Raw genomic sequence first — 12,945 nt, 5'->3', positions numbered from 1 at the left:
ATTCATTATTTGAATAAAGAAGCAATACATCTAGCCAAAGTGGAAACATTCCTGATAAGTTCTGTCTTCCTTCAACTTTAATTTCTTTTTGCGGACACAAAATACTTATTGATGTCACAAACTTGCTATGATTGGGTCATTGACACTTGAATTTCATTCAAAGTGGTGACTTTAGAGTGAAGCTGACAGTATTCATAAATTCATGTTAAGAATAATTTACAATACAACAAAAATAATTACCTCCTTTCTGAATGTGAACTGTCGAATCTTATGAACATGATATAAATCCCTATGTTTTTCAATCAGTCCAGCTTTTGAAAGAGTCTTAGGGGCCACAGTTTTTAAAACTGAGGAAATGCTGTGCTTGAAACTTAATCAGTGTATGGGTTTTCTTGAATAGCAAAAACTAAGCTGATGGACAGATGGATAGGCGGGCAAGTGGATGGATGGAAGGATGGATGGATGGATGGATGGATGGATGGATGGATGGATGGATGGATGGATGGATGGATGGATGGATGGATGGATGGATGGATACAGAAAAGTGGGTATACTCTATGATTTATTGACGGCTACACACATTTGTTGCATCACACTATAGATATGTGTAATCCTTTCTCATATTTATCAATTTGAAGCATATTTGTGCCCTTAATTGGCATTTTTAAGTCAGGAAATTGTTCCAGCTATCTAAACTGAAATATAGGTCCCATGCTAGGTCTAGAACCTCAGGCTGCTTGCTTTGGGGCTGTCCTCCACACACAGGGCACCCCCTTAAATGCTACAGCCCTAGCTGGATAATGTTTGTATCAGCCTTTCTACCATGCTTCTTGAACTACGAGTATTTTGTGTCTCTAGATAAAAAAGAAAAACATTACACTGGAAAATAATGCATATCCCTCTTTATTAGATTAAATTTGCCTGACACAATATGGCATCAGACCAACCCTTTGTAACAACAGGAAACAAAAACAGAAGATTAATTATTTAATATATGGCTTTGTAACTAGTACACAGTTTCTAGTTTGCTATTATTTTCTTAAAATCCAGAAGCATAAAGCTTCACAAAGAGACTTCCTTGGCTGTTAGACTTCAGAATGCAATCTGTCTCAGACCCATTTTTTCCTAAATTATTTTATACTTAACCTACACAAGGATTGGTTTTGATTGCCTGTACTCCTTGTCAGCAACACATTTTACTGGATTTCTTCTCCCACTTTTTCCCACAAATTGTCCAATATTTAATCTGACAACATCTTGAATTCAGATTTACTGTCAGAACGGAGAGGAATGTTGACACAACTGCCTCCATCTGTTCGTCCTCAGTTCACAGATGGATAAGATTCTCAGCTGAGTATAGTATACTGTCACATGTTCTCTAGCTTTTCATCCCTGACATGCTGTGGGACAGCATTGGACTGGAGATGTTCAAGTCACTGTGTAAACTCTGCTGCTGAAATGTCTAAGTTCTTGTTCATGTTTATGGATTCAGCTTTTCTTGAAATAATTAGAGTAAAACAGTTCTAATTACCTTTGATGGATGTCCAAAGAGAGACATTTTCACTAACTGACTTCAAGCCAAAGAAAAGGGCACAAAGGAGAAACTGTAAAAAACAAAAACTATGTCAGAGTTTTAGCCATGTAGCAAAGGGGCTCACTGACATCTTAGCTGGCAGGCTAAACACGAGGTAGACTCTGGAGGCTCTCTGTGTGCCAAGTCTGTAGAAACAGCAATTTTTGAAGTCAGGCCCTATGAGTCAGCCAAATGCCTCGGACTTAAGAAACAACAACAATGACAAAAAAAAAAAAAAGTTTCCCCTTCTTGCTGTTTCCATAGTAACAAGAACAGATTGGAGCCACATCTGGTAGCCATTTCAGTCCTTGCAAGGAAAGGAAGAAGGAAATTTATGAGTGAGGGAGAAAAAGACAAATATTTTCTGCAATGCAAAGCAAAAAGAAAGGAGAGTCAAATTACACTTGAAAGTGACTAAAAGTAATAATTCAACAACAGAATTAGTTAAAAGAAGGGAATCCTACCCAAGATTTATAATAAGTTATGTTTAAAAGGCAGACAAGTTAAGTAATGCGTTTTATTTCAAATAAAACTCTCTACCTTTGATTAAAATGGGTCAGGAAGAACAATGCAGTTTTTATGTTGCTTTTTTATATGCTTGGTCATGTGAAATGTTGTCATTTCCTTGCATCAGACACAGCCACAGGAGACTTAAAAAAAGAAAAAAATGTTCTCTTCTCCCTGTCGGCACTCAGTCTGAGAAAGATTATCTAATTGCATCCCTTCCTACACGATAAACGCTGTTCCTCAGTTGTGTGGAAATGCAGAAACTATGAAATGACTTTTACTGGAAATGGAACTGGTGCTTTTTTTTTTTTAGCCAAAACTACGGAGAGCTGAAACCAGCGTGCAACCAGAATGATGGGGGCTGAGAGGGGGCGCAGTGCTAGCATTGTATGTATTCATAGATTTCCAGTGGCATCTACCCACTCTGTGATTTAAGACTGTCCTTATAATAAGACATGAAACTGCTCTGTGTTGGCATGGAGCTAAATTAGGGTGTCTTAACTGCATGAATTAAAGCCAACCACACAGCAAGGCGACCTCCCAAACAGTTGCTCCAACGAGCTGGCGAAGTTTAGAAACTGGGTCAGAACAGCTGAAGCTTGAGTTTATTTTGGGTGGAGAAAAGTATTGTTGTAAACGTCATTTATGAGGCAGAAAGCTGCTATTCATTTTAGGTTAGCCACCATTATGGTTCCTGAGATTTCTCATATGGCTTTAAGCCTCATTACTGTTATATTGTACTTAAAAAATAAAACCTGAAATATTTTCTTTTGTGTGAGTACATCCCTAAACTAAGAACATTTCAAATGTCAAGGTTCTATCCATCAAGTCCTACTATTTTTCTACCCTTTGCATGTTTCACTATGCCTGTGGTGTTTTTGGAGTAATAAGTGACTCTCCATGGCCCTCTTGGCTGTTCCTTAGATCAATTATCTTCTTTCTTGGCCTGTAGGTATAACTGAAGAACATTTCTTGGTAGGTTTGAAGTTGTGCCATACTCTATCTGATTTTATATATGGTTTTGTGTTTTAACTCTTTGTAGATCATTCCGCTGTCTGTCTGTCTGTCTGTCTGTCTGTCTGTCTGTCTGTCTGTCTGTCTGTCTGTCTGTCTGTCTGTCTGTCGCACTGACTCCCATCATGATGAAGTGCATCGAAAGGATGGTGAAAGAACACATCTCCAGTCTGCCGCCAACGTTCGACCTCTCCCAGTTTGACTGCCAATGGAACCACCCAGCTGAGGACGCCATCTCCTCCTCTCTTCACCTGAGCCTACTACACGTGGAAGAGAAGAGCACCTACATGTGGAGACTGGTCCTGGACTTCAGCTAAGCTTTAATTCAATCATCCCACATCATCTGATAGGCAAAGTGGAACAGCTGGGCTTCAATAAATCCCTCTGCAATTGGCTGCTTGACTTCCTCACAAACAGACATCAGTCAGTCCAGGTCGGACAGAACAGCTCTAAGCTCATCACCCTAAGCACAGGCTCCCCTCAGGGCTGCATCCTGAGCCCACTGCTGTTCATTCTGACGACACATGACTGAGCCCCCAGGTTTTACCACCAACCACACCAAGAAGTTTGCAGATGACAACATGGTGGTGGGCCTCATCAGAGATGACAATGACCAGGACTACAGAGAGGAGGTGGAGCAGTTGGTGGGGTGGTGCAAAGATAACAGCCTGATCCTGAACTTGGAGAAGACTGAGATCATCGTCGACTTCAGGAAGAACCGGCCTAACCATCCTCAACTGCTCAACAACATTTCTCTGCAGAGATGGTCAGCAGCACCAAATTCCTGGTAAAAGAAATAGGATTACACTATATAGTCCCAGCTCTATATAGTGATTGAGGGATTTAGGGGTTAGGGCGGACGTTCAGACGCAGCCTTGTATGAGCTATACGAACAGCAACTTTTAAACAGAGCATCTACTGTATGAGGAGCAATGGGCCAGTGCCTGCTCTCGCTTGCTTTTACAGTAATAGGTGCTCCTTTCGGGAGCAGGTACAGGGTTGTGCATGTGCATTTTCTTGTCTCCTCGTGGAGAGACTTTTAAAAACTTCCCGAAAATCCTCCACTATACCTTTAAGTAAAGGTGTAATTACAGCTACCTTAAAAGCGTTTAAACCAGTTCAAATCCTATAGTTACCTCAGATCCTCACCTTCCAGAGATATTACAGTAACCAGTAATACTTAGAGGGATGCCAATCATCTTAATTTCATAGAATCAATCTCATTTTTTTTTTTTACAGTGTTCTGTCTGGCAATGTGGCAATAAGAATAATTGTCTTGATGCCAAAAAGAGCCCAACAGATTTTACTTTCACAAGTGTAACAGTATAGCTATTGCCATATTGCTCCACTTGTTTCATGCATATAAAATGCTTTATTATACTTATGCAGGGAGTTTTACAGTTTATACGGACACTGCAATGTAAATAGAGCAGAAAAACAGAAGAAGAAAGGGAAAAAAAAGAGAAAAGATGAAAGAAAGAAGAGATAGAAAGGAGATAATGACAAAACATTTTCAGTCTGCTTCATCACCTGCAACGAGATGAAAAAAGAACAGCACAACCGAAAGACATGGTACAAGATATACAATAAAGCAACACCTTGAAACTATCGCTAAAGTAATATTATTAAGTCTGACATGTACTCTGTGTTACCTGAAGATATGAATGTGGGGTTTCTGTATGGAAGTGAATCTCTGAGTACCTGGAACCAAGCACCTGTAATTCAATCAATCTCATTTTTAAAGAATTTCATAAAAACCGTTACTGCTAGGAGCAGGGAAAATGGATGGTTCAACAGAGCAATGATTCTGGGTGAGTTTGGCAACTGTATAAAAAAATTAAGCATTATTCTTATTATCTGCTATTAATGAGTAGAAATATGCTGTTTTTGCTTTACGAGTGTTCATCCTACAGTATACAGCAGTAAACTATTTTTCCAGAACAGGTAGGATTCCTGTAGGCATTTAGAGCACCATTTTCTCTCCAGCCTCCTAGCATTGTGCTTCTGTTTTTTAAGTTATTCTTTTTCAAAGGGGCTGCGTTGTCTAAGGAAGTACACAGAGAACTAGCAACACCATCAACAAAATCTTCAACCTGTGAAGGGGGATGAACTAAATGTTTGCCATCTGCACCACTACTCAGTGAGACAGAGGAAAGAGATATTGAAACAGATTAAAGCTACACTATTTTATAATGATCTCCTACAGTAAAACCTTCTTTAGGGAAAGGAGAACTCTGTTAAAGTTATTTTGAAGCTTATTAAAAATTGGTCAAAGAGGACAGGGTTGTGAGGAAATACAGTTATTTGTTCACATTCAGTGCCATATGTCAGTGTAAGGTCCAAAGTATGAAGATGAGAAACTGTGGAAGTACTCACATTTTGAACAACGCAAATCGAGTCTAAAAAAATAGGAACTCTTAGAACTCGTCTTAAACTTCAGATAAGGACCTGGTGGACGATACAAAGCTATAAAAGGTTTTGATGCTTTGCAATTTGAATGAGGGAAGCTAAGGGTTAAATGTTCGATAGAGTTGTAATTATTAACTGACTTTGGAGTACTCAGTAAGTCAGATTGAAAGACTGTGGCTACTCCTCCTCGCCCAGAATTTCTGGCTTTGTGAAAGCTTAAATAACTAGAGAGAGTTGCCTCATTTATGCTAACATAATCCTCTTGCTACAGCCAAGTTTCTATATGGCATCATAAATCAATTTTATTGTCACAAATCAAATCATTAACTAACAGACTTTTTGAAGAAGTAGAGCATATGTTAGATAAACTACATTTAATAGTTTTAACTTTTTCCCCAATTGGAGTTATTTTAATGTTAATTAAATTATTGTGATTTACTCCTTTATGATTATTTTTTAACTTATTCGATTTTGGTTGTTGTCAAAACACTGTCTGTATGTAGTAATGAGTTGGTAAAGCTGTAGAGAGCTGTGTTAAACTATGACTCTGCTTCCTGGTCTGCACCTTTATGCTGTATATCATATAAAGTTATAGTTAGAAAAAAATATTTCTATTGCAACTAGATTATACCTGGAATATGTTTGTTGCTGTAAACACTTTTGCAAGCAACTGCAAAAAACTATTAGATGATTCTATACCTTGCAGTCCATACCAATACTTTCTATTCTTCTTTTCTCCTTGCAATGTGCAGACAGTTCCCTAGAACTTAATTGTTCCATATTTTTCCCCTTTGTCAGCATTTTTCAAGCGAGTGCATTAGGGGAGAAGATTTGGATGGCTAATAAAAAGCAGATCACTCAAATGCTTTTTCTCAGTCTTCCTCTTTTTTTCTTCTTAACACCCTCTCTCTCTCTCTCGCTTTATGTCTTTTTGTATTTAGTCTATTGTCATTTTTTCTCTCATTCAATCATTCCACCCTCTGGACTTCACTGTTCCTCCATGCATGCATCCATCCAATATCTGTGTAGCAAAGTGGGACTTTAAACTTCATAATGTGGCTTGAGGTTTCAGCTTTCACATAATTCTACCCAGAATTTTTTTTTTATATTTTCTTTCCTCCCTACTTCTCACTCACTCCATCCCAAAGCAGCCAAAGGGGAGATATTGCATGGAAAATGATCACAAGATCCAATGTGTCTGCCCAAAACCAAGGAAAATAAGCAGATGGCTTATGTTTTTTATGCAGTGAACCCCAGCTGTCCCAGCACTTAGTCTGTGGCCAACAGACTGTATTGTAGCTGCTTTGTTTTTCTAGATGCAAAGTTTTGCTTTAGTTTTTCTTCTTCCAAAACAACTCATCGGAAAACGTTGAGGCTTTTTAAACTACAGAAAAGGTTCATCAATTGTTTTAAAAACCAACTTATTTGAAAAACAGAGCAAAAAGGTCTGCAAACTTTTAAGTTTTTAAAATTTTAAGTATTTTCATTTTTACACCAATAATAATAATAATTGAACTTTATTGATCTCACACTGGAGAAATTTACCCCTGCATTTAACCCATCCCCTTGAGGAGCAGCGGGCTGCCACTGTGCGGCAACTAGGGTGCCGCAGTGTGGAATTAAAGGTCTTGCACAGGAACCCCGAGTGAAGGCTGTGGGGATCAAACCGGGTACTTGCAAACTTCTAAGAGCACAAGCACACTGCTCTAACTACTAGGCCAACACTAACCTAAGAATATATTTTTTGCGAATCCTCAGATCTTTATGGATTGAGTTTGCATGTGTGGTGGTCATTGATCAGAGAAACAGCCACAAGTACCTTTAAAAATGTGGAGGAGCTGTAGAAAAATCAAATCTGTTAGCAAAAACTTTTTGAGTTAGACATTTGTTCCATGTCCATGTGCCAGTTGAACCGCAGCAACAAGCCCACATCAATATTTATACTGGCACATACAGTAGCTACAGGAGCTCAGACGTTCTAAGTTCTTTTTATCGGTATTGTTTTATTTTTCCTGTCCTGAACGGCTAATGCAAAAGGTATTTTTTTTTTTTTTTTTTGCATTTAAAGGCAAGTGTAGAAAATGTCTTGAAGAGCAAATATTTCTGATTCTTGGAAACAAGGCCTCTGACTGTCCATTTGAAGAATAAAGCTATCAGTGAAGGTCAGAGGTTTTACCTAACTGCCTCTAGAGGCAAAAAAGGAACACAAAAACAAAGACTTAGAAAAATTAGCCTTCAATTTTATTTATCTTACTTTGAATTTTATTTATCAGGAAAAATAAAATTAGAACAATCCAGGTTTATTTTTTATACTTGCCTTTCAGGGCTTTCATATATATATAAAGTAAGCCCCACATCAAAGTTCTTATGATGCATTGGATCTACCTTTAAAACCCAGAAGGCAAGAACCTTTCTTACTGGGGCAAGACGTTTTATTTTGTTATTTTGATTGACATATTAGCAATTTTTTTCCAAAATTAGAAAATAACTGCATCACTTACCAAATGTATTTAGTGAAATCAAGTGTTGTTGTTTTTTTCACTCTGCTTCGACTGCTTGTACTGTATCTATTTTTTACTTAATTCTTTGAGTGTTAGTTTTAGTATTCTTGTAGGTTGAGACTTTCAAAAAGATCTAAGTTGCAGGCACAGCTGAGAGTCCCCTGAGAGTCCTTACAGGCCCTCGTGGCAGTATGAGTGGATGGGGAGGTATGAATTAGGCTTTTGTCATAAGCTCCACAAATCTGACCTTTACAGACTGGTGGCAAGAAGAGAGCCATTGTTGGAGATACTGTAGCTATAGGAAGTTTTATTTGTAGTTTGCACATGTAAGAGACATAGCAAACATGTAGAAGAGGGTTCACTGGTCTCATGAGCCAAAGTTCTTTTTCCTTATGCTTGGTCCTTGCAATATGCTATGTGTTAAACAACTAACATTGCACATTAACCTAAAGCTCAATCCCTACAACAGACCTTTATCGCCAACCTGATATACTCTGTAATTCAGACAACACTGATTTTTCTCAAGTATTCTTTGGACATCATTGCAACTACTCGGACAGCTATGCATAGAATAAGGTTGTATGTTTATAGGGGAGTGTTGGCTTAGTGGTTAGAGCAGTGCACTTGTGCTCTGAGAAGGTTGCAAGTACCCGGTTCAATCCTCACAACCTGCACCCAGGCGCTCTGAGCAAGACCATGCTCCCCGGGCGGCGCAAAATGGCAGCCCAATGCTTCCCACGGGGATGGTTAAAAGCAAAGGTAATATTCTCCAGTGGGAGATCAATAAAGCTCCACTAATATTATCATTATTATTATTATTATAGAGAAGGGGTATATTCAGTTGACCTCTGGAAGCTATCAATTGCAATGGCTATTTTAGGGGCAATTTGGATGTATTATTAATAATGTAAAAATGTAAAATTTTGTTTATAATATATAATCTTCTCATGACTAAACAATTATGTTTAAAATTTCTATACAACACAATAAAGTATATGGTTATGATGTGATCAAAATAAAAATACCTTAACTGATACAGTAATTTAAGGTCAGTTACAGGGAAATTTAAAAAAATTTTTTAATGACTATGGGTTTTGTCTGAGTGGATGTGCAGCAATGTTACAACCATATATGTGACCCTCACAACTAATTCTACTTCACGGTACAACACTAGAGTCATTATAGGAAGCCATGTGTTCCTGATTAGCCAGACACAGATTACAGGGTGTGGAGCACAGCTTGCTGTCTGTTTGGCTCCTGGCTTTTTCTTATGTGGTCAGAAACTGGACATATATGATTGCAAAGGCTTGTCACCCACCTTACTCGATTCCTGTCTCTCTAACAAACTCTGTCTCACTTCCTGTCATTCCTGTCCATCAGTCAATAACATTTTGAATGGTAGGATTACTGTTGGGGAGGTCGTTCCTAACTCCCCTGCATACTGAGCCAAGACCTGTCACTGTATTTTTAAAACTGCTATAGCTGGTAAGGCAGCTGTGGCTACGCCTTGTGACTGACGACAGATGACAAAGGCATGGTGCTTGTTGTTGCTTTAGCAATCTGATACGTATGTGACCTTAGAGAGGGGAAATTGTTTTTTGATTCATCTCTCTGGAGGGAAGACAGAAGTCAGGGTCAGACATGGAGCAATGCAAAGATAGATCACAACGATTTGCTCAAGAACAGCAGAATGACTTTCATCAAAGGACCCAAAGCGTCACAGCCAGAAGCCAACAAAAGTTCCAGCAACTTGCTTGCATCCTCTGTTACTCATAAGACTTAGTTACAGTTGTGGAAAAGAAATCATTCTCAAAAAATCTTTTTTTTCAGGTATTTTCTAATATTTAACCTGAGTTGCTTTGTTTCTGTTGTTTTTTTTTTTAAATATATTTAAGCAGATGGATACTGTTCATAACAAGAGGATCTTTCTAATGCTATTTTTTTGACTCTAAAAGTACATTTCACAAGAACGTGGCACAGGGTTTTCCCCCTAGCACTAATTAATAGAATCCCCACTCTAAGGAGGAAACAGACATTTTTACAAACACTTCATGGATTTAACACAACTGGTTGTTCCAACACAAGGATCCTAAGCACACATCAATAGTGGAAGGAGCTAACATACATTAAGCTCTTAGAGAATTCCCTGACCTTAATGCTGTTGGATTTCTGTGAATAATTTTTGAAAGTATGGCATAAACAATACAGCATGTATAATTTACTTTTTATGTCAAGAAGAGGCGTCAAACTTTCTGCCAAAAATACAACAGCAGTTTCTAAATAATAATAATTGTTTTGGTGGAGATATAACACATATGTGAAACATTTAAGTTTCAAATATAATTTACAAGAACAACAGTATATATATGCAGCACTGTAGATATTGGAGATGTTGTGGCTGAGAGAAAATCCAGATACAGATACTTTTTCCTGTCTTGACAATTATTTGAGCATCTAAGTATTACAGTGACTACAGTAAGAAAAAATAAAGATGTCATGTGCATTATTAAAAGTCCAAAATGCTTGATAAATATTACATATTGAGTCTATGTAAACAGAATGCAACACAAGGACGAATCATTGTTCTTGTATTGAATTTACAAGTAAAGTTTACATTGGAAAGCACAAAATATCCTACCTGAATACCAATCTAATGTATCTAAATATTGATCTTTTAACATCTTAAAAACTATAAAGTACAGCTGAGAAAATGTGTTTATTTTAAACAGAAGAGAGTACAAAAGTGAATTTGTTAGCTAGATCAAACCAGCCTACACATGACATGTATTTTCCCAAAGCTGGCAAGACTAGACTGCAACTGCGTGCTCTGAGAAAACTAGAGCCATTATGTTATAAGTCCATGCTAACTGGAAGTTAAATCAACCTTGGTGACCTTTTTCCATGCAAGAACTCGAAATGATTTGGAAGTTAGATAATTGGAGATCTGTAATGAAGTTAATTCTGTCTGTTTTGTTAAACTTCCTCAAGTCTTTGTAATTCAAGGTAGAAAGGTCCATGGCTTTGTCATCACAGTGGTAGTTCAGGTGACTGGATTTAAATTTAAAGTAACTCCTTTAGGATGTGCTGACTGAAGAACAGCAGGCAGACATAAAACACGCCTTGAGGGTACAGACAGACAAATACACACAGACATATTCAGCAAATACCTCTAGTGAATATCAATCGATGTTCTCCAAATATTTTGAACATATTTATAAAAACCAATAGTTGTACACAGAAGAGATTAAATTCTTCTCCCACATTTCCACATTATAGGAAACTGACCACATAAACCAATGCCCTGCTGGCTTTGGTAGACAGGATCCGGTGCCTTTGAGAAGCAGGAAGTGGGTGTCTCTTTATAACAAGCTCTAAAAAGCAAGCAGGATCTGCTTAGGTGTTTGATCTTTTTTCCAGCTGCAAGTGTTGCAATTTACCCAAAACTGCTGCTGGAAAAAGTTGCTCAGTCTTAACTTCATAAACGTTTTCATCATCTGTGTCTCAGCCCCATAACTGCCTGGTTATAAATGGCTACAGTTTTCCTTTGTCAGCACATTAATAACAACAAACCCCTCTTGGCAGCCGACATGTGATGTAAGCTAAAACATGCTAATTGTGAACACATATGGGACACATCCACATGTGTAGACCTGAACTCAGCAGAAACACCCAACCCCCACAGCTCACTGTATGTTCTCCCCCCTTTATTTGCTGAACTGCTCTTATGCTTTTTATTAACTTCTTAAATTCTTCAAGGTTCAGCTTCCATTGTGAGAAAAGTATTAGATGATTTGATCACAATGATGGGGGCATAAAACCGGAACAATACAGCCTATAGAGTTATGACACATGCCAAAGGGAGGAAACCTTGTTAAACAGGGGGACAGTTTTATGGCCTTTGGACACATAATACCAAAGAGTTGAATGTTGGGTGCAAAACTCTTAACTGTGCGGCTTTGTGTCTGGAAAAGTTGGAGATAACAAGATGGTTTTGCTTCAGGATTCCAGGCACGAATGTTTATTTTTGTTGGAAACATAACTGTCTGTGGCTAGAAATTGGAAGAACATTTTACCCGCCAGACTGCCAGTAAACTTACAAGCAGCTGTTACCACCCTCTTGTGGTGACCTAATGAATTTGCTCCTCTCAACATGGAATGACTGATTCAACTTGGTGGAGAGAGACGTTTCTCTTCCAACAAGGGATTTTATAGTCTGCAAAAAAGCTGCAGAGTCACAAGGCATGACTCCTATAGAGAAAACAATGGAGTCAAAGATTTGAAGTGGAGATGAGGCCAGAAGGTGAGGGGATTGTAATTTTTTTACTAAAATTAAATCCCAGGTCAGCATCATACAGCAGGATTTGTACCAGATAATAATAGCAGCTTGTTAAAATCAGAATTTTAGAGGAACATATGACAGAAAGGTGAACATTAATAGGTAACATAAAGCACAAAACATTACAAACTTTTCCTATACAGCAGTATTCACCTGGTGTTTCCACTTGAAGCCTATACCCTCTAAGAGAGGCCTGGTAGATTGAGGTTTCCAGGTATTATTTTAGCTACTTATGGGTCTGTACTCTTATCAACATAAATTGCTTCTGGAATCTTGTGTTTCGAGGCTTTCTGAGTCACAGCGATGAGTGCACTTACTACCACTGCCACCACTTTGGCATTGAATATCCAAAATATCTTATACAATATCCTATTGTACTGTAGCTCATTACTTTGTCTAAGATCACAATGTATCCTTGCTTAGCCATGACCTGTCTTTCTGTCTGAAGTCCCTCTGGATATCAGACTTATTATTCTCAACCTGTCTTGGTGGTGTCACTCAGTTTAATTGTGGAACCTCCTGCCCATACCTAGCAAAGAATTCCCAGTAGTATTTCAGCCCCACTATGCATCTTTGGACAGTTTGCATTTGGATCCTCTTTGCCG

Source organism: Cyprinodon tularosa, unplaced genomic scaffold, assembly GCF_016077235.1.
Source record: "Cyprinodon tularosa strain WSP-4 unplaced genomic scaffold, ASM1607723v1 ctg109, whole genome shotgun sequence".
Lineage (NCBI taxonomy): Eukaryota > Metazoa > Chordata > Actinopteri > Cyprinodontiformes > Cyprinodontidae > Cyprinodon > Cyprinodon tularosa.
This window is presented reverse-complemented; position numbering follows the sequence as displayed.